The sequence below is a fragment of the Ursus arctos genome, unplaced genomic scaffold (assembly GCF_023065955.2).
Source record: "Ursus arctos isolate Adak ecotype North America unplaced genomic scaffold, UrsArc2.0 scaffold_14, whole genome shotgun sequence".
Taxonomy (NCBI): Eukaryota; Metazoa; Chordata; class Mammalia; order Carnivora; family Ursidae; genus Ursus; species Ursus arctos.
In genome coordinates this window covers 1,045,930-1,072,811 of record NW_026622808.1, presented here as the reverse complement: position 1 = coordinate 1,072,811, position 26,882 = coordinate 1,045,930, and the positions used below count along the sequence as shown (strand labels likewise).

The following is a 26,882-nucleotide window of genomic DNA, read 5'->3' as shown; positions in this document are numbered from 1 at the left end:
CAATCTCACCCTTAGGGCTGTCTTGGGGCCTCACCTGCCCCCAAAGGCCCATTGAGCTCCCCCCCATCTACACACCTCCCTCTTCTCCCTCCGAGACAGCAGCAGAGGGATGGCACCGCTGATCGCGGCCTCCCCAGCCCTGGCCGTACCCAGTGCACAGTAGGCCCTCGGGAAGCTTGGCTAAAGGACTAGATGACTAGCATTCCTCTGGGCTGGAGGAACGAAGGGATAACACGAGCACCCAGAAGGGTCCAGCTCGGGTCACGCTCCGGCCAGCGTGTGCTTGCTCATGGCCTATTAGGAGCCAGTGTGCAAACACGGAAGCCTTGGGAAGGCCTGCAGTGGGGAGGCTGGTCCGGGGAGAAGGCGGCACGGCCGGAGCCTGGGTGTGCTGCCGCAATTGTGCGTGTGCGTGTGCGTGAGCGGGCGCGTGCCTGTTCGTGCTGATGGAGGAGGGCTCTGCAGCAGGCAGGGTCCGATGCTTTCCTAGGGCCTCAGTCTCCCCACCTGCACGCAGGGCTCCCGTGATCAGCAGCCCCTCTGGCCCCATGGTTCAGTCCTGCCTCCCCACCCTGGGGAGGTTTCAGGGTACTGCAGCCCTGCTTTCTCATCCATCAGGATTTTGCTGCATTCCTGTGAGTCATTCTCCAAACAAACCCCTGCGTGCAAAGGAGAGAAGGGAGCAGGGGAGGGGGAGAGGGGAGGCTGGATGCAAACCCAGCCCCGCCTCCTCCCTCTCGCCTGCTCCCCCTCGATGCCCCCTCCCAGGCACGCTTGCATCCCAGCCCCTGGTCCCAGGAGAGCTCTGGAATAAGAGTCTGGTCAGCTTGTACCATGGACTTGCTGTGTGACCTTGGACAAGACCCTGCCCTCTCTGGGCCTTGGGAGATGATGACCCCGAAGGCTCCACCTACAGGGTGCACAGGCTTCCAAGGCAGACTCTGTCTCAAATGAAGCAGGGTGTGGGGGGATGGTATGCCGTGGGTGTCCTCAAAGCAGCCTCTGCCCACTGCCTTGTCTCAGTTTCCCCACCTCTGAAATGAGAGGGCAAGTCCCCGGTAGGCACAGCGGCTAGGGGACCCATCTGACAGGTGCAGCTGGGCCAGGGGGCCTCAGCATGGGCTGAGCAGCCTGTGCCAACCAATCACAGGGCCCAGGCCAGCCTCCAGCCCCAAAGCTGGGGGGGGGGGCTCCCACCGGAAGTCCCAATCTCCTGCACTGAGGCCTCACTGTGCAGGCATTTCCCTGGGGGGGGGGGGCGGGGGAGGGTGGGGGGGGGCACTGGGCTTCTCTGAGTCACAGAGCCAGGGGCCAGGACTGTAGGAATGTCTCTATGGGCGGACCCCAGCTCTGGCAGTGAGACACTGCTGAAAAAAGGAGGAAAAATCCTCACACCAGCAGTGAGGAGTAAAATGGCTGTGGCCGTATGCCCGTGTGTGTGCATGGGCGTGCATGCGTGTGTACACGGTGCGGGGGGAAGGGAGCTGGTCCGACAGGAGTCTGTGGCCACGCGGCTCAGGTGCTGGGACCTGGCGGTCCAAATCAATAAGGAATGTGTGCAAACAGGTGTGAGGACATGTCTGCATGCGTGGCACGTGAGGGAGAAATGGGGGGGGTGTTCAGCGGGTCTCCCCAAAATGCTCTGTCTTGGGGTTAAAGCATCCTCTGGGCTCAGTTTCTTGGTGAAAATCCGGATTCGCAGTCACTCTCACGGCAGCCATCAACTTTGCCAGGTGGGTGTGTGCACCAGCCCGTGTGCCCCTCCTACGTCTGTCTGCGTGTGCCTGTGTGCCCTCAGAGCCCCAGAGTGAGCGCTGGGAGTGGGCATGGCTGAGGGCCGGCTGGCGGTGGAAAGCACGTCTGTGTGTGTGTGACAGATTTTGGAGGCTGTGACAAGAGTGTGCGTGTCCACGAATGTGACCACAAGTGGCAGGGAGGCGTGGGTGTGTCTGAGCGTGGGTGTGTATCGGCAGTGCCCCAGCGGGCTGGCATCTAGGGATGAGTGTGCGTGCAAGAGGATTTCCGCCTGAAACACCAGCTCCTGGCACTGCCCCCGCCGGTCCCAGCTCTGCCTCCGCCCAGGCTCAGCTGCCTCCTTAGCGCGCGCGCGTCCTCTCTCGCTCCACGAGAGGCGGGTTTCCAAAGCCCCGCGAGCAGCACCCACACGTGCGCACAGCCCCAGCAGAGAGCTCTTATCTGGGGGCCCCCTGAAGGTTCCGAGCAAAGCTCCAGCCGTCTGCTCAGACAAATGCCCTGACACACCTCCCTTGGGACCCGGTATTGGGGTTCAGGGAATCTGGGCAGGGGTTCCACCTTGACCGGGACCCAGCAGGCCTGGAGGCCACACAGGAGGGAGATGAGGGCTGGAGTGAGGCCAGGGACCTAGAAGAGGCTGCTGTGATGAGAAGGATGGTGGGGCTGTGAGCGCCTGGGGGCAGGAGAGGGCGTGCGTGGGAGACAGAGAGGAGCCCGCCCGGAATGGTCGCACAGGACACCGCAGACCTCGCTGCTGGGAGCTCCGAGAGCCCAGGCCGGCTCCCAGCTCTGCCTCTCAGCAGCCTGAGCCACCTACTCAGCCTCAGTCCCCCCTGCCCCCCATGGAACATGGACCCCCATCGTCCCGCCAGGACATAGCAAGGAGCTGGCGCCCTGCAGACTCTTGAGAAACGGTCACTCTGGTTATGGCAGGGCCGTGGTCCCTGGGGTGCTACAAGAGCACGTGGGAAGAGCACGAGGCTGTGGGCTCCTCTCAGGCACTGAGTGGACTTGCCCTAAGTCCCTTCTGCTCACTGGGACTCAGTCTTCCCATCTGTAAAGTGGGGGTGACGGCATGATGCACCCCACCGCACCGGAGTGTAGGAAAGGCCCACGGAGGAGGTCTCTAGGACAAAGCACTTCCTTTGTGCCTGGAGTGAGGGCAGCTGCCTGGGGACTTCACAGGAGGCGTGCAAGGAGATGCGGGAGACAGGGACCCACTCAGCCACCGAGTCCAGATCCCGCCCAGGGAACGCTGGGATTTCACGATTCCATCGTGAGGGAGTCTTTCCACCCAGGCCCCCGGCCTCACCCATGAGAACAGTCCAGAGGGGAGGCCACCAGAGCCGATTCCTTGCTCGTTTAATCTAGGCTGAGAAGCTGGAGAGAACAAGGGGCTTGCTAAGCCTCCTGCTTCCCAGAGTTCATCAAGGGGTCTCCTCCTGGGGAGGGGGCCAGCCCCCACCCATGCTGCCCCCTCCAGGTCAATTTATGCTTGGAGAGGACCCAGAGAGACCCAGGGGCTGAGGAGTCATTACAGGGAAGCAGGTGGGCGGCAGAAGGAGCAGAGGTGGCAGAGGGCCAGGGCCAAGGATGGCAGGGGTGACCCCTGAGAGGCGGTGGCGGGGGGCAGCTTAGCCCCTATGCTTGCAGACTCTGAGGCCTGTGCCAGGCTGTGAGGCCAGACAGATCCAGGTACCTTCTCCCGCTCTCCACACCGTCTGGGCCTGTCAAGTGCCCAGGGAGCCTGTGAACTCCTGAATCCGCTCAGGACTCGCCTCTGCCAGCACCTCCAGTGGCCCCCAGCTCACTCAGAACGAAAGCTGAAGTCCTGGCCGGGCGGGTAGGACTCGCAGGCCCGCTCCCCTCACACCACCCCAGTCACACCAGCCTCTTAGCTGTTTTTGCAACATGCGAAGCACATTCCCGCCTCAGGCCTTTTGCACGGCCATTCCCTGTGCCCGCAGTGCCCTTCCCCCGGACATCCTCGAGGCTCACATGCCTCCCTCACACATCGCCTGGTTGTGAGGCCTTTCCTGACTCCTGAATTTAAAACTGCAAACAGCTCCCACTTCCTGAGCCTCTTCTCTGCTCTATATTTTCCTCACTGCGTGCACTGCTTTCTAACGCACTCTACCGTCCCGCCTCCCAATAGGAAAGAAGACCCTCCGTGGCAGGGGTCTGTGCTCTGCTCACTGATGGACATCCAGAACAGCGCCGGGCACATAGTAGGAATCGATACCATGTGTGGAAGGAAGAGCACACCCGGTTATTCGAGAAAGAAAAGCCTCCACTTGAGTGCTGAAATCTTTAAAAACCTTCCCCCTGTGGGAGTTTCAATTCTTTTTTTCCCCCTGAGACAGTGCAGGGAGGAAACTTGCACCATCCGCTCGCAGCTTAGGCCCCACCCCCAAATCAATGGTTTGCTCTTGACGAGAGGGGTGGTTCTCATTTTTCTTCGGTGTTCAGTCCACTAACCAGCCCACTTCCTGGACAAGCTTGTCTGGATGTTGCTTGGGCACGGGCTCTGCAGTGACCCTCCCAAACGTTCTCTGTCACCATGTGGGGGCCCCATCTAGCCTGCTGCTCCCCCAGGCTGCAGGTGCTGCCCACAAGCGCTCTCCCTGGCCCTGGGCTTCCTTTCCAGACCCCTGTTCGGCTCTCATCCACTTAGATCCTTGGCCTGGCCTCCCTCCCTCCTACTGCCTGTCTTTCTTTCTTTCTTTCTTTCTTTCTTTCTTTCTTTCTTTCTTTCTTTCTTTCTTTCTTTCCTTCTTGTAATTTTTTTTTTTTTAGGATTTTATTTATTTAACAGAGAGAGAGAGAGAGCACGTAAGCAGGGGGAGTGGCAGTCAGAGCCAGAGGCAGAGAGAGAAGCAGACTCCCCGTGGAGCAGGGAGCCCAATGCGGGGCTCGATCCCAGGACCCAGGGATTATGATCTGAACCAAAGGCAGACGCTCAACCAACTGAGCCACCCAGGCGCCCCTGCTCTTTCATTTTACCTATGTTTCGTCCTCATCCTTCAGCCTGGAATACTAGGCCAAAGGCCAAAGGCCAAAATCTCCCTCCAGCCTGGCCAGACCCAACTGCCACCCCCTTCTCTCAGCCTTCTCTCAAGCAGGACCCACTGCCTGGAATGCCAGTCCTTCCCTCTGCCCGGCTCTGCAAGTCTGATGCCCGCCTTGCCCCCTTTCAGCATTCCCCAGCTCTGAGCCCCACCGGGGAGGCCGGCCGGGTCCCCTCCCAGCCATGTGCCATCGCTTTGCCGAAGCATCACCAGCAACCCCGGGTCTACGAAACAGGTGCTCGAGAGAGCTTTGCCAAACGAATGAATGAGGTAAAGCAGCAAGAACGGGAATAAATGAGTGAGAGTCCGAGGGCAACGAGTCTAGAAATAGGGCAGCAATTCCGTTCTATTTCTTGGCAGGCCGCCTCTACAGCCCGTGGTTCTCTGGTGCGGACCCCTGGTGTGTGGGGGGGGATCGAATCTGAGTAATCATGATGACGTCAGCCTAGGCCAGGCTACCTTGCTACGACAAGACCCCCAGATCTCAAGGGCTTAAAACAACAGAAGTCTATTTCTCCTTCACACCACACAGCTTCCCCAGCCGGGAGGCTCCCCGCTCACTAAGCGGTCACCACTGTGACCTGTCAGAGGGAGAGAGCCTTCTGGCATGTCGCCCTCAGCAGTGAAGTGCTCAGGCTGGGAGGGACATGTGGGTCATTGGCCAGGCCTGGCCACATGACCCAACCCCACTGCAAGACGACCAGGATGCTGGATCCTTACTTACCACGGGCTTGGGAAGGTGAGGAACGGGAAACTTTGGCCAACAGCTCTAACGATACCTCCAAAAAGACCAACGGCAATAGGAAGAGTGGGGGCCACTGATAGAGCAGTCCCTCTGGCCTGAACGCTGGGCTTAGGACTTGAAGTGGACTTTCACTTAATCCTCATGGAAACCATCCTGCGTTCTGAGGCCACGACCAGGAATACCCCCATTTTCCAGATGAGACAACTGAGGTCCAGACAGTGAAGCGACTCACCAAGGTCACACGGCTTGTAAGCGGTGACATGGACATCAGGACTCCCATCTGTGATTCCAGGCCCTCGTGCACACCATTGCCCGGCACGGGCTCTTAGCTCCCTCCACGGAGGCTGGCCCTCAGACCAGAGGTCCCCCATGCAGAGGGCCCCTTGGACCATCCCTACTGGACAGAGCCTCCTCACCCTGCCACATCCCATTCCCAGGCTTCTCCAATGCGACAAGCCCTGCAGGTGATGCAGCTAGTCCCAATTTTACGGAGAGAGAAAAAGGCTCAGAGGGAGCAGTGACTGAACCAAGGTCACACTGTTGGGCTGTGCAGGGCTGAGATGAGATCGCAAGTCTCTGTCCCCCGTGCTCTGAGTGTCCCCCAGTGTCTCGACAGCACTGGGTGCCCTAGGGCACCCTCAGTCTCAGACACAGCCCCTCAGAAGTGAAGGTGGTCATGTGCCCTCCACTTTCCTGGCGGGCAGGTCCACTGAGGAAAGGTCCCCGGTTCCTACGCCAGCAAGCCTGTGGCCCTGACCACCTGGGCCACCCTCTGAGGAGCCAGGCTGAGTGGCCAGCACTGGCTGCTCCCTGCTCTCAGGGTCGGTCCCCATAAGGGAGGCCAAAGAGGGACGGAGGGAGGTAAGTCTCTACGCCAAGGCTCCACACCCAGGACTTCTGAAAACAAGGCCTTGGGCCTCCGAAGCCACTTGGGGGTCTGTGAAAGGGTCACAGGACAAAAAATAAAAAGTTCAGTGGAGTGTGAAAATGGACCTACCTGGAATCAGATCCCAGCTCTGCTCTGTGATCTTAACCTCTCTGAGCCTTGGTCTTGTCATCTGTAAAATGGGTTGTGATCAAGATTACAGATGACATAGTCCGTACCTGACGCCTAGTGGGTGCTCAAGACACACTGTGGCTCTTACGATCGTAAATAGTTGGGTTTTTTTTTTTTGTTTGTTTTTTTGCCCACCAAGTTCCTCCCCTCCCATTCCAAACCCGAGCCCCAGACCACGATCAATCCTTCCTGAGCTACCGCCCAGGCCCAGTCCCAGAGAGGTTATGGCTAAGACCCTTGTTCTGGCTGCCCCAGGAATGCATTTCCCTCACATAGGCAGCCCCTCCTCCCCAAGATTTTATGCCTAGTAGTTTGGCCAGAACGAGCCCCCACCCTGCACCCAATCCCTGCTTCGCATCCAAACCCCAAGCAGTGCCAGACTCACAGGGTGGTCGGCCCTAGCAGCCACCTCCAAGGGCGGCCGTCCTCCTAACGTGGACAGGAAGTCGGGGCCTTCCCAGCCTCCTCTGAGCCCACTCTCTGCCAGGAGGCCTGGAGTCTCCAAGTCTCCTTACCCCTTCGCCCCCGTCCCCAGCTCCGGGAGCCTTCCCATTGCCTATGAATCCTACACATCGTTCGCTGTCCCAATCACCCAGTCCGCAAGCACTGACTGAGCGCCGACTCCGTGCGGAGCATTGCCAACCAGCACGAGAGAGGCGCAGCTGAAACGGCATGGCCCCACCTCCCCATGAGCCCAGAGTGTAGCAGAAACAGACGCGTTCACAATGCCCCACAGCCCCGTGGTTACTAACACCGGTTTTGAAGTTGCACAGAACTGGTCTGAGGCCCAACCCTGCCCCCTCCCAGCTGAGAGCCTTTGGACTCTCTATGGCTTCCAGTAACCTCAGTGTCTCTATCTGCAGAATGAGATAGTCACAGAATCTACCCCATGGGTGAGAACAGTTACTGAGGACCAAGACCTTTGTGCAGACCCTGCACACAGTAGGAGCACAACCCTTGTACCTCATTCCTTGCCTTGACCGGGCAAAGGCAGAGTCCCGAGGCATGCCAGAATAGACCTCCCTCCAGGCTTCCACCACCTCATTAATCAGAAAGGACTGTCCACCCGGCTAGGATGCCACCTGACGCCCCTGGCAGCCTGCCCATTCACCTCCATCTTGTCTGCAAGGACATCTGGGGATGGGGACGGAGCATGCCAGGTTCTGGCTGAAGGCCAGGCCTGCTGGGACCCCAGCAAAGCAGAAGAGGCCCACCCAGCAGGCCCCACTGCCACTGAGCTCACACAAGGTCATTGCCAGCACACACACACACATACACACACACTGATGCACACACACTGCACGCACACAGTAGGTCCACAATAAAATCCTAGGTGGAGTGGGGGACGGGCTGAGGCTAAGTTGTGTCCGGAGGTGAGGTGGGTAGTATGAGCTTGCCACCAGAAGGACTGAATTTGATGTCTCAGCAGTAGGGAGCCACTGAAGGTTGCTGGCCAGCAGAGGGACCTCTGCCCACCTCCTCACCCTCTAATAAGCTCGAGGTTTTGTGGTTGTCCCTTACTCCTCCCACCCCCAATATGAGTTAATGTTCTGCCCCAGGCCTTTGCTCCAAATGTTCTTCCCACCTAGAAAACCCTCCCACAGTCCCTCTGACCAGCTTATCCTCCTTCCAGGTTGAGCTCAGAAGCCTCTCCAGACCTTTCCACTCTGGGCTCAAAGTCCGTTCTCTGCTTCCTGCAAAATGGTTCTTCTTACATTAGAGCACAAGAATTCCTTTCTCAGGCCACCTCGCCTGAGTCCTTGGAGGGCAGAGACCTGATCTGATTCCCCTCTGTGTCCCAGCACTGCCTGACACAGGGCAGGGCAGGGATCAGTGGTTTCCTGATGGACATCACTTTAGGCTTTCGAATTCTGTCTCTGAGATGGCACAAAGGGCACTTGGGGAAATGATGTCGTTGGTGCAGACCAGAGGGGAAGACAAATTGGGGGGCGGGCAGCAGAAAGGAGGGGGGTGGTATGCAGGGGCAGTGGAGAAGGGAGGGGAGAAGAAGGGGGCCATCTTGGAGAAACCACATGACCAGTACACCTGCTCCCTCTCCCGTTTCTCCTTCCCTCTGCAGAGAGGTGAGAGGGAGAGAGGGGCAGGACTGGGCGAGAGACAGGAGGGTGCAGGCGCCTAGGCCACAGGCCCCTCCCCATGGCTCACCTGGTGGGGTGGAGAGGAGCATAGGCAGGTCCCACAGAGAACACTGAAGTCTCAAGGTGTCCTGACCTTCCTGTCATTCCCTACAGCCACCAGGGTCCGCAGTCTGGGCAGTGGGCTCAGGGCAGCACTGCAGCCCACAACCCGTGCCATCCCCAGGCATGAACAGATGATCAGACCAGATTGACCTCAAGGAACTGTCCGCAGAACACAAAAGGTCACCCCGCATCGTGGGCAGCCCCTTCCCCCAACAGAGGGAGCCCGAGGACAGAGGCTGCCTTGTTGGAGGGGACAGGGATGGATTTCAGGGCGGGTGGGAGAGGTAGGAAAGGGCCCTTTGTTCCAGGCAGCGGAACAGCTTCTGAAAGGCAAGAGAGGTGAGGCAGAGAGAGAGAGAGAGAGAGAGAGAGGCGTCTGGGGGGGGGCTCTTAGAGGTCACCCTGAACGCCCTCCAGGGCACCTGGCACCCACTGAGCGACCACCGTTCTTGTTGGTGCAGGGCAGTTGGCGCCGGCCGGGTCAGGGGGCTGCGGCCGTCCCGAAGGGCCTTGAATGCCAAGCCAAAGACGGCCCAGGGCTGGGCGGCCGCGGGGCCGCAGGGAGCGCCGAGGCGGCCGGCGGGGCAGGTCTCCGCCGAGGCAGGGCGATAAATTAATTAAATGAACCCGCCACGCCAGCCTCTCCCCACCCCGCGCGGCGCTCCGAGGATGAGCGGGGCCGGGCCGTGGCCGGCGGAGGCAGGCGCGCCCGCCGAGGCCCCGCCGCTCCCTCCCTCCGTCCCCTCCCCGCCGGGCGCCGTCTTCCAGGTAATTAAGGCCGTCCGGGCGGGCGCGCAGCTGCTTCCGCGGCCGGCCGCGCCTCCGGCCCGGGCAGGTGCAATTAAACCCGCGCGTTCGCGGCCATTAAGCATTAATGCAGCTCATTAGCATAAGAACGAGAAGACGCTTTGATGGCTGCAACCCCGCAGGGGCAGGGGCCGAGCGCCGGAGGGGCGGCGGGTGCGGCCTCCTGAGCCCCAGCCCCGGGCACAGGGCGCCCCGCCAGGGAAGGGGGTTGGAGGCCTGGCCCCAACCCCGCCCCGGTCCCCAAAGTCGCCCCGGTCCCTAGACTTGGTCTTTGGAGGGCTAGAGAGGAGGACCACCGGCCAAGGCAGGGGTCTCTTTTCCAAATGCACAGCTGGGTAAACTGAGGCCTGTAGGTGCCATGGGACTCACAGGGGGTTCCCACTACCCGGGAGCTAGAACCCAGGTCTCAGCCTGTTGATTCACAATAATACCAGTCAACACTTAAGCCCTGTTTCTAAGCACTTAGCAGAAATTCTCTCACTTAACCCCACACGCCCCCCCACCCCAGGAGCTAGTGGGTACTTGTGATCCCCCATTTTACAGAGGAGGGAACTAAGGCTTGGAGAGGGACTTGAACTGACCTCAGGTCCCAGGGCTGGTAAAAAGCCAACGGGAGGATTTGAACCTGGGCAGTCTGGCTGTTGAGGCTGGGCCCATACCCAGGAAACCACACTACCACTGTGACACAGACAGGAGGGGTGACCAGGGAGGGGCGGGGACGGTGGCTAGGTGGAGGCTGTGTCATCCCACCCCAACTGGGTGTCAGACTGTAGCCAGGGCCACCAGTCATGGCCTTGGGGGGAGCAGATTGTAATAATTCGGAGGAGCGGCACACTGGAAACTGGGGGTAAAACCACCCAAGGATTACTCACTGGCAATTCAGGTTTTTTCCCCCCAAACACTGGGCGGGCCTTCAAAATGGGTCTGGGCCAGATGTGGCGGCACGGCAACCAGTTTGCCACTTTGATCTAACACCTGGCAATTCATAGAGGTTCAGGGAACACTATAGCTGAGCAAGGAACAAGTGAATGCGTGAATACACACCCCCCTCCACCATGTGGGGGGAGTCAGGGACTGACTCTCAGATTTTATCTGTTCCAGGCTTCCTTTGACCCAGGAGGTGGCTCTGTGAGAGCAAAAGGGCTAAGACGAAATGGCAGGTGGGGCCTGAGGCAGCCTTGCTGTGCTGTGGCTCCCGGCATCCCCTGGGGCAGTGCCTTGGGCATTCCAAAGTCAAGGTTATTGCGGAAAGATGTCTTGAGGGCCCTGGTGGGGAAGGCAAAGAGCACAGGCAGAGGAGACACAGGCTGCCCGAGTTCCACTCAGAGGTGATGGAGCTAGAAGGAAACTTCTAGCCCCTGAGGAGCTCAGAGAAGGTAGGCGGTTGCTTGGGACCACACAGCAAAACTCCCCAGACTCATTCATTCCTAGATGGGCCTTTAGCAGGTATCCAGAGCAGCCTGCAGCCAAGACACGGGACTCCTCTCTGCACGAGTAGCTCTTGCAATGTATTCTTCAAGCCTCTGTCTTGGCTTGTGATAAATGCGCATTCCCAAACATGAATGTATAATGACACCAATAATTCGATTATTTGATGACTGTCTTTTCCCCCTTGGCCACACATCCCCAGGACAGGGATTACGAACACCCAGATCATGGCTGATTTCAGTCCTGGACCGCAGTAGGCTTGCAAACCTATCTGTCGACCAGATTAAGTATTATAACTGCAAGTAGTCACAACGCCAAAGAAAAATGCATGCCCGAGTGGAGGCTTTCTTGCCTCCCCAAGCCCTCAGACACCTCCCCCCACCACACACATCCCCTCACAGCTGGCTCACGGATCTGGACAGGCCTCCACGCCTCCACAGGCAGGAGAGGGGCTCGGCCCCCCTCTTCCTAACCCGACCCTGAGGCCAGCCCACCCCCTCAGCTGCCAGGCTGGCCTGCAAAGGTATCTGTCCCAGGGGGCCCTCAGCAGCCTCATTAGGAAAGTAGTGACAGGCACATTAGCTGCTAAGGGGGGGGGGGGGGCGCTGAGGGCTGTCACAAGGCTGAGGAAAACCAAATGCCTGCCACCTCCCGGGCCACTGGGCCCCATCTGTGCCAGGGGCTGTGGCCGGGGAAGGGACAGAGACAATGGTCCAAGTACAGAATCGCCCTCTGGGACTCACCCTTGGGTCTCAGGGCCCAGAGCAGAGACCTCCCAGTCATTCCTTGTCAAGCTTGCCGCCTGCCTCCTGGCTGGACTGGACTCACTGAGTGATGCTTGACCAACTCCTGCCTCCTCTGCCTGGGCCATCCCGGCTCCGATGCTCTGTGTGAGAGGAACGCAGGGACCTGGGAACCCACTCCCGTGTAACAGAAGAGGAAACAGGCCCAGAGAGGTGCTGCCCCGGAGCAGAATACTAGAGCTGGTGCCGGGCTCTGCATGAAGGTCCAGGTTTGGCTACTAACAGGCTGTGTGGCCTCTGGACCTCAGTTTCCCTGTATGTGAAATGCAGGCCTGGACCACAGTGACCCTGGAGTGTCCTCTGACCTCTGAGCCAAGGTCGGGGAAGGCCCATTCTGCTGGAACAGGGTCAGGGATTATCAGTGCCTCCTCAGCCCCCAAAGCCAGTCCTTCCTGGGGCCTGAGGCACAGAGGTCACGGAACTCAGATTTCCCCGGGGCACTGAGCTCCACTCGGCAACCCAGTCAGCGACCACTGCTTCTACCATTGATAAAAAGCAGGTGGGAAAAGTCCTATACCACACTCCACACGCACACAGGAACAGGCCTCCCATCACAGGATATACACACTAACAAGAAAACAGACACTCAGCCACATACACAGGTCCCCTGCCCACAATCGCAGACACACGCACCACACACACACCGAGGAACACAGCTCCCCCACTTCTTACCATTGCACATGAGTGCCCAAGACGTGCTCGGACAAACCAGCCCCCTCGGCTTGTCTCTCCACCCAGACACACACACACACACAGCCACATACATACAACCACACGTCGGTGCCAGTCACAAACACAGACTCCCCCACTAGACGCACAGATCACACACACAGGCCCATACTTAGCAACCCAACACAGACAGACTCATATACGTGCCTGGAAGCGGCAGCCACGGAAGAACCATCACCCCCTCCATGTACAGAACCCCCCCATCAATGGACCCGGCCACATGCTGTCCACACAGGCCCCCCAAGCCCCAGAACACACATAGATACACACCCATTTTGCCACTTGGTTAAATTCCACATGGCAGGCGGTGCCCAGCCCAGCAGAGAAAATCCAGATAAATAAATCATGGTCAGAGCATCAATCTCGGCCCCAACCTGGCTGTCTCCTTGCGGCAGGTAAAGCAAAACAGGTCTTAAATATTTTATAAATGAATAAACCTGTTAAGAGAATATAATTTACAGGGCCATTGGCTGTAGGCTCACAATATCCCTCCCACATCTTTTCATTTTGAAGAGCACGTGGTGGTGGCAGGTGGTGGCCACTGGGGCATGATGTCTGTTGCCCCACCCGCTGCCCTTCTGCCAGGGGTGTTATTCCCAGGGAAAGGGGCATTCTGTGATTTTCCGTCCACTAAATCCAGCTGCTGCTCAGAGACAGGGCCCTGCGTTCTCTTGTCTCTTCAGCTTTTTTCCCCCAAGCCTTGGATGCCTTTTAAATGCCAATCCATCCCTGGCAACTGCGATTTTTCCAAGGCCTGTTTCACACAGGGCTTGGATGTGTTAGAACTGAACTGTTCAGGAATGGGGAAGAAGAGAAGCCTGGTAAGTGGGGGCAAGGACAGCTCGTAGCTGGGCCTGAGGGGCAGCAGGGCCTAGGGAGGCTGTGCCTGGTGCCAGGCCCGCAGGCCCCCAGGGAGAGGCGGACCAGCTTAGGGCAGCAAAAGTGACCCCTAGGATGTAAAGAGGGAACAGAAGATGGGTCTGAGCATAGCTCAGGCAAAGGAGGCTGGACTGAGGCTGAAGTCTGAGCCTTCACTGCAGCCTTAGGCAGCTGGGGCCAATTGAAGCCCCTTGCTGCTGGGACCTGAATGTCAGCTGGGGCCACAAGTCTTCAGTGTCCCCAAGCAGGCTAGGTGGCCTCCTGGGCCCCCAGCTAGAAGGACCCCCTGGCCCCAGCTGCTTTTATCAGAGGTCAGTGGCAATGAGGAAGGGCTCCTGAGGGTCTGATGGTGGAGAGAGGTTGAACGAAGTCAGAAAGGGATCATCTAGTTTGGCTCTTTTCTGAAGCTCTCACAAGAATGTGGTTCCGGTTCTCTCAAAACTCCCACAGACTCGGGGAAAAACGAGAGTGTTGCACAACATTAAGTGAGAAGAGCAGGATATCAAATGGTACACGCAGGAGGAATGATGGCATGCTTAAACAACAACAAAAAAACCCGTGAACAGGGGGCGAAGTCAAATGTGGCTGCCTTTGGAGACTGGGAGTATGGGTGAATTGTTTTTCTTTTAACTTGTCATATTTTCCAAAAGTCTATAATAAGACTGTCCTCCTTTTATAGTGAGAAAAAAAACCCCACCAAGTGCGTTACAAAACCAAATATATAGAATGGTCCCATATTTTACATTTACTTATCACAGTCTTTATCATATGTTTAGGAAAAAAAACATTGATAGTGGTTATGTAGGGGTAGGGGTTGAAACACGGGATTTTTACTTGTTTAACCGTATATTTAGGTTTTTCTAAATTCAACATAGTAACATAATTTCATTAAAAACAAAATGCTTAGGACTGGGAAGTTCTTTCTGACATCGAGTTTGAGTCCCTCCTGCTGCATCTGAAAGCCCCTTCTCCCTCTCCCTGGGTGTGAGTGCACCGTGTGAGCTTGAGAAAGGCCAAGGGACAGTTGCTCAACAGGCAGGCAGCCTCCCTTCCAAGACCTAAAGGCTGGCATTAAATTTTGCTGCCTGCCCAAGAGGGTCGGCTTAGTCGGTGCCTCTGAAAAGAGTGGGGGACACAAGGCGGCCCTGGAATGACCGGTCGGGGACTTCAGGCACTAGAAGGAAGGAGGGGTGGAGGAAGGGCTGGGTTGGCAGCAAAGTTCTGGAAGGGGCTGCCCCCAGGGCAGGCGGGGTGCCCAGGCTCGGGAGGTAGGAATGTGTCTCCCGGCCAGACAGCCCAGTGGCTGCCAACTAGGGGAGGCCCCTGCTCCTGGGCTGGAGGGAGGCCGTCTGGGTGGCAGGGTCCAGGCTTGCACGACGTGGTGTAGTGGGAATGCCTTCCTGGCCCCTCCACTCTCTGGTCCTTAGCGGGGAGGTAGGCCCGGCTGGCCCATGGGCAGCACTAGCGAAGGACAGAGTTGGACCCGAGCCTGCTGCTCCGGGACAGCGTGGCCTGGAGGCCTGGCCCTACTTTCAACGACTTCCCTGCCCCGGGAGTGAGGGCTGCAGCTTCCCCGGGATCCTGGCCCCAGGAGGCGCTTCCTGCCGCCCCTGATGTGGGGTTGCGGGGCTCAGCGAGCAGAGTCCGTCCCGAGGCTAATCCGCACAGGATCGGGTCGCAGAGCGGACCTCGAGCCACAGCGCCAGGATTGGAAGCCACTGCCCACAGCCCCGCGTTCCCGGAAAGACACGGGTTCGGCGAGGGGGCGGGGCTTCGGCAGCCCCGCCCAGCGGCCCCGCGGAGCACGCCGGGACGGGGCGCTGCCATGGCGACGGGAGCGGGCCGCCCCGCCCCGCCCCGCCCCCCGCGCGGCCTCCGCGCCGCGAGGCTCCCGACCCCTCCCGGCGTCGCCGGCCCGCCGGCCGGGGCTTGTCAGGCCGGACGCCGCGGAGGAGGCCCCGGCGCGGCCAAGATGGTGGGCGCCGCGGGAGGGGAGCGGAGGGGAGGGCAGGAAGCGCGGGCGTTTGCCCTCTCGCCGCCCCCTCTCGAGGTTGAGGAGAGGAGAGGAAATGGCCCCGGAGGCGATAATCGAGCTGCCAGTGTGTCTGGCCTGACAGCTCCTACCTAAGACTTTCCCCCGAGGCCCGAGGCCTGCCCTGCCCCCAGAGGCGGCCGAGCTGGGGCTGCCCGCGCTAGGATCCAGAATTTGACACCCCCCCCCGCGCCACCCCCACCAGTCGCCTCCTCAACCTCTCCGAAGGAAGCCCCCCCCCCCCCCCCCCCCCCCCCCCCGTCTTCGTGGCTCTGTCCCTTCCCCCAGCCTAGTGCGCCTCCACCCCCGGGGAAGCGCGCAGCGTTTGGTTCCCCAGGCCCGGGGGCATGAGATGCCAGCCTCTACCCACCTACACCCCAGGCATCTGTTATTGGACAGCAAGAACCTGTTTCCCCTCAGTATGGCTGCCTTCGAAGCCCTCAAAGCTCTGAGCAGCCGTCCCTGCCCTCCCTGGAGACTCGGCTGACAATCCCCGGGGAGACCCTGATCCCCTCTTACCCTGTGTTCTCCCAGCAACAATGGGAGACAAGAGTAGGATGGGCACTCACACTGACTGGGCCAGGCCAGTCGGGCCAGATGACTTATCTTCCCGAGTGCTGCATGTGAGTGACTCTGCCCAGGTTCCGTGGGCAAACAAGCCCAGATCTGTTAAGGAGTGAAGTGGCAGAGCTGGGACTCAGCCAGGCTGTGACTCCGGACGCCTGTCCGCACATAGTGGCACTCCCTGCTCCCTGGCCGCCTAGCCTGGGTTGGTCCAGCCACCTATCTCTGGCCCAGAGCAATGGCCTGGCTTCCCAGTCCCTCCTCCTCCCCACTACCACAGGCCTGGCTTCCCTTCTGAGACGCCAATCTGCAGCCACACAAAGCCCTGTTTGTTTGCTTTCTCTGCTGCTCCCCCTGGATCCGATGTCTCTCTCTGCTACCTGCCGGCCTGGCTTCCTCTCCAAGCTGCCCTCCCAGCCAGCTGAAGGGAAGGAGGGGGCGGCCATTCCAGCAAGCCCTGCCTCACAGCCACCCCAACATTCCTCGAACCCACCTCCCCAGTGCCAGGGCACCCAGCTGGGGCAGCCTGACCCACAATGGCTTTGCAGCGCCCTTGCTGCCTCTCAGAATGTAGGGTGCCAGCTGGGTGGACCATGAAAGATGCCTGCAGCCAGGGCCTGGGGCAGGGGGAGGGGAGCCCAAGAGGCCCAGCCAACCTCCCCTCTCCTTTTGTGAGCAAGGCTTGTTTTGTTCGTCAATCAGGAAGGCAGCCCCTGACTTCCCAGCAGCCCACGGGCTGCCAGGAGATAAGGAGATGAATGGGGCCAGGAGGGCTGAACTGGAGGAGGCAGAGGGACACCCTGGTTTTACGGCCCTCCCCCACCCCTCACGCCTTCTGGGGGTTCCTGGGTATCCCAGGCTCTGGGATGAAGGCTTACAGGCTGCGTGGGAGCTTTATGTGGTAGGTGCCCTCTCAGTGCCCACCCTGGGCAGGCACCCCAGCAGATCCCTCCTGTGTGGTGGGCACCCCAGTGTGTGCAGCCTCGGGCACCCACCGCAGTGTCTTGGAAAGCCTCATCAGCCTGAGCTGAAGCAGGGCTTTCACAGGCAAAGAAAAATAAACACCCGCATTCCACACCACCTTCTCTACCTGCAGAGTGGGGGCTGCCCTCTCTCCCCGTTCAAATAAAGAAACCCAATACTGATACCGCACAAGATCCAACAATCTCTCCCGGTTCCCTCTACCCAGGGCTCTTTGATTGTACCCTGCCACACTGGGTGGCCCAGGGCAGGTCCTAACCTCCCTGGGCCTCCCTCTTCCCCTTCCTGTCCCCTCCGTGCGGAGTTTAACCCTTACAGCAACTCAGGATAAAGGCATGATTGTGCCCGCTTGACAAATGGCAGGAGGCTCCAAGAGAGAAAGCCACAGAGACAAGCTGCCCCAGACAGGATCCAAGCTCATGTGTGTCTGACTCTAGCCCTAAAAACTTCCCACCAGGGTTTTGCAGTATCATTTCACAGCCAGTGATTCTCTGCCGACCGGATGAGTGACCACCATGAGGAGGTGAGCCAGGAGCAGGCAGAGCCAGCAGATGCTGTCTCCAGTCTCAGCGTCACCACTTGGTTGCTGGGTGACCTCAGGTCACTTAACCTCTCTGAGCTTCAGCTTCCTTGACAGTCCGTGTAGGGCAGCTGATAAGGCTTAGAGAGGACAGCCCACCCGACGCCCACAAAAATAGCAGGCACTCGGTAAATGACGGCTTTTCTCTATGACCCTTTCAGCATCCAGAGAGACAGGCGTCCGTTTCTTAGAGGATCCAGACCTCTCCCACCTCTGCTCTCACCCATCCGGCCCTGCTGCTGGTCGTCCCCCCAGTCACTGTCTCTGGCCCTCTGGAACGCTCAGGCTAAGGCCAAGGGCTTCCAGGCTGAGCTCCCCAGGCTCCCGTCCTGCCCAGGAGACCAGGGCCTCTCTGTTTAATTAGCCAGGGCGAGGGCCCCAGGGGACAATGTCACCCTAAGGGAACAAAGCCAGCTCCGTCCACATCCTGCTGGACTCAAGAAAAGAGAACCACTCAATTAAGTCTGATTTGCCAAAACGTCTGTTTTTAGTGCTATTTCGGGCCACGGTGGGGATTTTCTGTGCATGTCTCAAAGGTATCCTAAACCAGATTCCTTCCTACCTCCCCCACCCCTACTGTGTTTGAAATGAAAATATGTTCTTCCTCTTCTCTCTCTTTCCATTTTCCTGCTTCTCTGTCCCACCTATCAGAGGGATGCAAATGAGAGAAAGGGTGGAGGCTGGGCCCCCACAGGAGGACAGCACCCCCCCCCACACACACACTCGGCCTGGGCAGGCCCCCTTGGCTCAGTCCCCCAGAGTACAGCACACTGGGACCTGTGGTTCCCTCAAACCAGGCTGAAGGTGAGAGCTCCCAGGGGCCTTTATCTTCTCCCTGCCTCTGGAGGCCCCAGAAGCTTGATCATTTTCTGCTGTCTCCCAAGACACACATGGGGCGTCTGCCCTTCCCTCCACACACCCTGGTCTTCTGCCTCTGAGCTTTCGCTTGGGCTGTGCCCTCTGCCTGCAGAGACCTCCCCCAAGGTCTCTCCTCCCTGCGCTTTACCTCCTTAGCTTGCAGCGTGACGACGGTTAACCCCACATCTGTGCAATCGCGTCTTTCACGGCTGCCCATCTCCCAGACTGGAAGCCTCAAAAGGACAGGGGCGGCATCTGCTCGGCCGGTACCGATTCTCCGGGGCAGGCGCTCAACCTCCCTTGGCACCGCTGACACTTTTGGGCCAGATAATGTGTTGTGGGGGCTACTCCCGTGCACCCCAGGACGTTCAGCAAGATCTCGAGTCTCCACCTGTCGAGACGACCAACAACGTCCCTGGCACGGCCCACATGTCTGCAGAGGGTCAAAGGCTCTGCCCGTGGAGAACCACTGCTCTAAAACCTGGCACAGCGCCCTCCCCAAATGAATGAATGCAGGACTCCTCCTCCCTCCCCGCCAAGAGAACAGGTAATTTTTATTTTCTCTCTTTACCTCTTATCATCATCTTTACAGATTGCATTTTCCCTATCAGACCAGAAGTTTCCAGAAGACAGGCCCATGTGACCTCAGCTGTGTACCAGTGCCGACCGCCCGTAACTATTCGCTGGAAGAAGAACTCTCAAAGCATCAGAGAGCACGGGACTGAGGCCCAGTTCTGGCTCCCCCTTCGCCAGTGCCCTGGATTACTGTGTGACTTTGCTATGCTAGCGAAACTTCTCTGGGCGTCCGTGTCTCTCCAGGCACTGTAACAATTCTTTGTCCTACGGGGCTCGTGGAAGCCCCCAAGAAGACTCTTTCAGGTGGTTTTACATTTCCGGAGCATTTTTATTCTTACAAATACGTGACACCGATTGACCACTTTGCAATGTGCCCAGTACAGCTAAGGGCTTTAGGGGCACTGTCTCATTTAAAACTCCTCTTAAAAGCAAAACTATGAAGGAGGTACTATTATTTTCGTTTCTTGATCTGGGAGGAAATCGAGGCTCAGCACGCCGGAGGGAGCTGCTTAAGGACACCCAGATGTGGTCTGGCGGCCTCTGACGCCTGAGGGTGCCTCAGGCAGCGATCCTGTTAGCTTCCATGCTTGATCCTGAAATCTTTCCCAGTCTGCACCCTTGCAGGGCCTCCCTACCATCAGGCCTCACCCACTGAGCTCCCCTGAGAGAGAAAGAGCGCCTGGTCACCACGGAAGGGCCCAACAAGGCCCGGAGATGGCAAGTGCTGATTCAAGAAGTTGGCCTGTCTCGGTGGCGCTGGGAGGGCCCCCCGCCACTCCCGTCCCCTCCCTACCCTTCCCTTCCCTTCCCTTCTCTTCCCTTCCCTTCCCTTCCCTTCCCTTCCCTTCCCTTCCCTTCCCTTCCCTTCCCGGGTGTCATCCCTCCCAGGAAAGCCCTGGCTGGGACACACTTCCCCCAGCACAGAGCCCTTCTGTGAGATCCTTCAGGGCACAAAACAAAAACAATAAGGAGGAACCATCCTTCTAGCACCTTCTATGTACCAGGGCTGTTATAAGGCTTTTATGAGCATTAACTCATTAACTCTCCCAACAATCCTCTGAGCTAGGTGCTATCACTTTCTCCATCTTACAGGTGAGGCAACTGAGCAAAGGAGATCAGGAATTGTCCAGGTTAGGTAAGCGCCGGGGCTGGGATCTGAACCGGGGCGGCTACGCTCCAGACGCGGGTGCACAGCCACGATGCCACATCAGAGATGCTGTGGCTGTGTTCCCAGTGCCCTGGTGTGCGACGGGGCCTCCGTATGTGATTTAGGAATGAGCGAGCGAGAACGACTGAGTGCGTGTGTGGTCACCTGGCCACATCGCCTCCGGAGTCATGAGCTGCTGGCTGCGTCCTCGGGGTCCACGCACGGCACTGGGACAGAGCCACTCGGGAGACAGAAGCTCTGGCCGGGAAACTCTCCTTCTCACCTGCCCCGCTGGGTCACAAAGACCCACTCCATCCATCTCCTCAACCTGGCTGGAAGACAAGCTTGGGTTTGGCCCGTGTGCCGGCCGGGAGGGTTTAGAGGCACAAACCTGTCACATTCCATGTGCAAAGTCCCTTAGCAAGAGGCACGGCCACGTGTGCTGCGTACGACCTGGAGGGGCCGCGGATGGTGCCCATTTGAAAGGTGGGGGTATGGAGCCTCAGAGAGGGCAGACTGAGGCCGGACTGTACCCTGGTGGCCCAACCCTAAGTCCAGAACTCCTCGCTTCCCAGATCCTAAAACACCCCGACCCTGGCATCACATTTAACGCTTGCGGAAATGACCGCTCCCACCTTCGACGGGAGAGGGAGGTGACGGGCCTGGGGCAGCAGCTGGAACGAAACCTTTTCCTGATTCTGGACCGGTGCTTCTGACCGCCCCCACCCCCACCATGTTGCCCTGTGCACAGTCTCCAAGAAGGGGACTCGAGGAAAGGGGACGCACCGCCTCAAGACCCCCAGCCTGGGGCCCGTCCCCACTCTCTCAGCTCTCTCCACGCAGTCCCCTACTTTCTTAGCCCTGAGCTGGCGACTCCCCCAGTTTACAGCTGAGCCTGAGGCCTAAGGGCAGAGGGGAGATGTCCCCACAACTCCTAACTGGTGGCTGCCAGTGGCCCTCCCTGGCCTGCTGCCTCTGTTTCCCCTCGCAGGACTCCCTCCTGCCCCTCCGTGGCGCCCCGGGCTCATGGTCCCCTGAGCCCCATCCCTTCGTAGAGAAAGTGGATGTTCACTGGCCACCTGGCCCTTGGACTTGGAGGGCCTGGAAGGCCAGACCCCATGCTGGTTCGTCTCTGGGGCCCAGGGTGAGCACAGGGCTGAGGGCGAAACCCCAGGGGGTGTCTGTGGAGGGAAGGAAGGAATGCTCAGTGTCAGAGCCCTAGTACTCCTGGATATTTCCTTTCCTGATTCTCAGTACACTATTTAGCCACAAAAGCATCTCCTTCCCTCCTCCTTCCACGTCTCCCCCTCCTCCTGCCTCAGCTCCCTTTCCCTCCGCTCCCTCCGTCCCTCCGTCCCACATGCACTGTTCATCACTGGGGTTCAAGAACCAGCAGAACAAAATCTCTCCTTTGCCAGCAGAGCCCCAGTCTTTGCCTCCACCCCCCCATCCCCCACCCCCCACCGCCGTGTCACATTCCAGTCTCGGATCCCCAGTGACCCACCCAGGCACAGGGCACAGCCCTGCCTCACACAGGCTCCTCAATCCCCGGGGAAACAGGATGAGCCAGTTTCTCCTCAGGCCCCTCAGGGAGCAGCCTGGGGGTGCTGGGCCCCTCTCTGGCCTCACTCTGTCTCTCAGAAGTCGGACAGGACAGAATCCTCTGACCAGGGCCCTGAGAACCTGCGACGATCCCGTGGGCGCCTGCTCAGGATCTCGAGGGCCCACAGAAACGGTGTCGGGGCTCTCATCCGGCCCCCCGCACCTGGCCCTTCCTGCCAGGAAGCATTTCCAAGCGTCTCCCGTGTTCCGGGCCTCGCCCTTGGCACTGGGGCCAGGAGAGGAGGGAGGTGTGCTCTCGGGCCTCGATGCTTCAGCCTTGTGGGGAGGACAGACACTGACAGAATTACCGATAATGCCAGGATACGCGCTGTGCCGTGGGTATAGACAAAGGGAGATGACTCAGTCTGCCTCACAGGTCAGAGGAGGAGGACATCGCCAGGCACACGTGCAGAGGCAGGGAAGCAAACGGCTGAACCCTGGGAGGAAGGCTATGCTGGGGCCGGAGGGGAAGGAAGGGGGTTGAATGGGCCCCGAGCAGACAGAAGACACCAGAAAGGGCCCCTGCCGTGAGGGAAGGACCACGGGGCAGCAGGAGCCCCTGGAAATGTGTGCTACGGCTGAGAAAGATCACTCTGGTAGTGTGGCCCAAGCTGGGAGGGGGCAGGATGGAGGCAGGGAGGCCAGGGAGGCTCCAGCAACAGCCCAGCCTCTTCCGTCATCATTCTTTCTGAGCTAGTTCCTCCCCTCTTGGCCACGGGACACACGCCACGTCCGTTCCAGCCTCCAAACACTTGCTGGCATGTTCCTGCCACCAGGAATGCGCCTCTTGCTCGCTCTTACCCGCGCCTGAAGCTCCTGTTCTGAGCCCCTGCGTCCACCAGGCCCCTGTCTCCATAAAGCTGCCAACTCTGGTCGAGACGGAATCCTAAAGCTCAAGTTATCTGTCCCCCGTGTTGGAAGTGATTCACACACAGTCTCCCTCTGCTCTTCTCCGTGGGGACAAGTCTTCCCAAAGATGCTGCCCTACACTCTCGCCCTTATCACCCCTGTAACACCTACATGTTGCCTTCACGGGGTGACCTGTTTCCTGCCTGAAACGTGGCTCAAGCTCCCATGACAATGTTGGTTCCCTTGGGTATCATCTGGGTCTCAGGCACCCACTGGGCTGTGACCTTTCTGGAGGCAGGTGCACGAAGCACAGGAGCTCGGAAACGGCGGGTCCTTGGAAAATAACCTGCTCCCTTGGGGCCAGTGAGCCCAGGTACCTCTCCCACAGAAACCCTGCCCAGTGTCCACTGTTCCCCCCTGTCCCTGTGGAGCCACGCATTCGAAAGTGGGGGAGGGCACCCACATCACAGCCACAGGTGGCCATTAAAAGCAACAACGTGGGGCGCCTGGGTGGCTCAGTTGGTTGAATGTCCCACTCTTGATTTTGGCTCAGCTCATGACCTCAGGGTCGTGGGATGGAGCCCGGCGTCGGGCTCCGCACTCAGCGGGGAATCCGTTTGAGGATTCTCTCTCTCCCTCTCCTCCTTCCCCGGCTTGCACGCTCTCTCTCAAATAAATAAGTAAAAGCAACACAATGCCTGCATGGACTGCCATGGAAATAAACTAGTCCTAATCATGGTGATAGTGCCAACCGGCATTTGGTGGGACGAGTACTGTTCTAAGCTTTATGTGTTTACACAGAATAACTCATTAAACCTTCAGTAGAGTCCTGTGAGGCCAGTACCCTCATTACGCGCACTCTGCAGACAGGACACTGAGACTCAGAGAGGTAAGCAACTCATTCAGTCTGTGCGGAGCCGGGAGTCAACCCAGAGCCTTGCCCCGGAGCACCTCACGCTATGGCCTCCCCAAGACAAATGGAAAAGGGAAAGGAAGTTAAGGAGTAAGAGCCTGAGATGTATTCTCATTTGGGGTAAAAGAAAACTAAGTGTCAGCATATATGTTACATATGGCAGGAGCGAGTAGCAAAAACGTCTAGGAGGATACATTCGAACTCTTAACTGGGGTTACCTGTGTGTGGGGGGGGGGTGGTTGCGGAGGACACTTTTACTTTTACTCTATATTCTTCTGGGTTATTTGCATTTTTCACAATACGAACGAATCCATGTGTTGAGTAATTAAAAAAGAGAGAACTTGTCACGGCCTCAATGTTTGTGGAATGAATAGAAGCCAGATTCATTTTGTAGGACTGTTTTTTTCAAACTCTGGGTATGACCCATTAGTGGATTGTGAAATCAATTTAGTGGGTTGCAACCAGCATTAAAAAAAAAAAAAATCAAATAGGCTAGAACAGAAAGTATCAGCTCAGCAGACAAAGTAGAGGAAAGAGCTATTTCACTCAACTTTTGTTTCAGTTTTATATAGTGGTGGTGAGGAGGACTGTGACCTAAAACGTATTTCTTACTATAGATCTCTGGCAGAGTTTGAAAGCCATGGGTCTGGACTTGGGAGTCTAAAAGCAATGGGGTGGGGGGAGGGCGCCCACAAGGGCCTCTTGGTCCAGTGGAAGAGAGATGGTTTTTCCGAGGGGGTGATATCCCCCCGTTTAGGAAGAAGCCAGAGGGGGCCCTGGCTCTTGGCAACAGTCCTATTTAGCCCACTCTAGAGCTGGCTCCTGGGGCCCTGGGTCATCTCTTAACTCTGCTTCCCTCCAAGGCCTTTTTTCCCTGTGAGAGCCTTGGCCAGAGTTCTGGGATGCAGCCTCTCCCAGCCCAGAAGTTCTGGGCGGGCTCCTGTGTGTCACCCAAAGCTCGTGAGGATGCTCCCGGGGTCCCATCTATACCCCCTCTGCAGTCAAAGGGGCGGGGTGGGAAACAAGATTCCTTTCCAGCTTCCACATCCCCAGAGCCACATCCCAAGGAAGCCTCTGGAAACACTGCTGTGTGGTCAGTCGGGAGGGGCCTCCACGGAGTCCGCAGCAAGAGCTGCCCCCACCCCGGCTGAGCCCGACCTAGGCAGAGCAAGGTCTGTCTGGAAGATGGGGTGGAGGAAGAGAAGCAGAGCCCCCAGCCTGGGGCTCCCACGGCGCTGGCGCCTCCACTTCGGAGCTCGCCTCACCCACCTCCGCCTCCCCTCCCAGGGCAGCAGACAACTAAAAAAAGATAAAATAAAAAGAAGTAATTCCCCTGCTCTGACGTCAGCGCGAGGTTTTAACAGCCCGGCAGCGGCCTGAAACCGGATTGCAACCAGATGTAATGCCCTTGAATCCTCCACACACCGCTGCGTTGGAAGAGAAATGAAGCGGGAGGGGGGTGGGGGGGCACTTTGGGTGGGAGGGAGCCGTGCGGGTCCCGCGTGGGTCCTTGAATCAGAGCCTGCGGAAAGCATGGGAAAGGCGCTGCGGGAGGGAGTGCTGCGAGCGGGGAAGCTCAGGGCCCGGGTCCGCCATTCAGGCGCGCTGCCTCCCCTCCCCCAGCCCCCCAATAGCGCATTGTTACACTCGGTTTTGTCCATTCCGAGACGAAACCCCAGCGCTCCCCGCCCCTCCCCACCCCCCCCCGCCGCCCGATCGCCAGCTCCCAGGAGGGCACGGCTCGGGTCCGCACTCCGGCCCTTGGCGTGGATTTGAGGACGACTAAGAGCCCCAAGAAGGGAAACGGGCTCGCTGGGAAAACGGGCGTCCCAGGCAGCTGGGGCCGCAGCGGCCTCGGGCCTGACTGATGTTTCGCTTCCCCTCCGCCCCTCCTCCGAGGCCCCCGGCGCGACCGAGGCTCCAAATGTCACCCCCGCGTCCTGACACTCCCTCGCCCCCGCCGCGCTCGGCGACGCCGCCTGGCGCCCGGCCCCCGCGCCCTCCTCCCCGGGCCCCTGCCTCCAAGGCGCGGGGGCCAGGGACCTGGCCGGCTCGCCGCTGTCCGGGGACTCGGGGCTCGCGTGTCCCGTACCCCCGACCGTGACGTCACCCCCGAAGGGCCCGTGCGCCTGGGGCCTGGCCGCGTCGGAGCTCCTCGGGCCTCCGGGGCCGCTTCCTGCCCGGTCGCGGGGCCTGCGCACAGGCCCGGGCGCCGCCGCCCGCCCGCGTGGGGGGCACCGCGGAGAGCCCCGCGCACCCCATCTCCCCACGCCCGGCCCTCACCGCCCCTGGCGCCCTGCCTCGCGCGCCGCGCCGCACGCCAGGCCCCGAGTCCCACTCACACAAGTCGCCTCCCCGCCCCCCACCCCGGGCGCACTCACAAAGCTCCCCTCCCGCCCCGGCGCCGGGCGAGTGCCCCCCGCGTCCCCACGCCCCGCGCGGCAGCACTCCAGGCCACCGCGCACGCACAGCCCCCCAGCCACACGGACACTCGTCGCTCGCGCCCCCAACGCCGCGAACCGCCCCCAGACGGCCATCCGGTGACCTCGCGCACCCCCACACCACACAAAGCCGTGACCTCGCGGACCCTCACATCCCGGCCCGCGGCGCGCTCGGCCCCCGAGCCCCTCCATTCCTCACCCTGCCTCGGATCCCGACGCCTCGCGCCGCCCCTGCCCCGGCAGCGCCCCCCGCGCCCCAGCGCTCGGTGCTCACCTCGGCGCCCGCGCTCACTCGGGGGCCCTGGGTCTGGCGCTGCGACTTCGCGGCCCGCAGGCCCGGGCGGCCATGGGGGTCAGGGCGCGGCGGCCCGGCCGGCCCGCGGCCAGGCAGGAAGGAGGGTGGGCCGCGGCGCCCCCTCCTCGCGCCGGCGCTCCGGCGGCGGGCAGGGCGGCCTGCTCGGCTCGCCTCTCGCCCTCGCCGCCGCCTCGCTCTCCGACTCGACCCTCCGAGCCCAGCCGCGGCGGGGGCGGCGCCCGGGGGCGCGGGGAGCCGGCGGCGCGGGGAGCGGGCCCTGGCCGCGCACCCGGCCGGGCCTGCCTGGTGTCCGCGGGTGCCGCGGGGAAATGCGATCCCCTCCGCACAGGAAGAGCGAACGGGCGGGCGGGCGGGCGACGCGCGGGGGGAGAAGGAGAGCGAGAGCGGGAGGAAAAAAGTTCCCGGGCGGCCTGGCTGCGCTCGCTCGAGGCCCCGGGCGCCAGGTGGGCCGTGCGCGCCCCGACAGCACCCCCTGGCGGTCCGCGCGCCCCACTGCGCGTCCCCCCGCCCGCCCGCCCGCCGGCCTGGGGAGGGGGGAGGGCGCCTGGCGT

General features: G+C 59.8%; 1 protein-coding gene across 1 annotated transcript in view; it reads right to left on the bottom strand.

Moving 5' to 3' along the window:
* RAI1 (retinoic acid induced 1) overlaps positions 1–9,439 on the bottom strand; it is a 99,486-nt gene extending 90,047 nt beyond the window's left edge. Inside the window, 1 exon segment of the mRNA XM_057311264.1 lies at positions 6,566–9,439. The gene's annotated coding sequence lies outside the window, so the exon portion shown is untranslated.
* Positions 9,440–26,882: the final 17,443 nt, after the last annotated feature.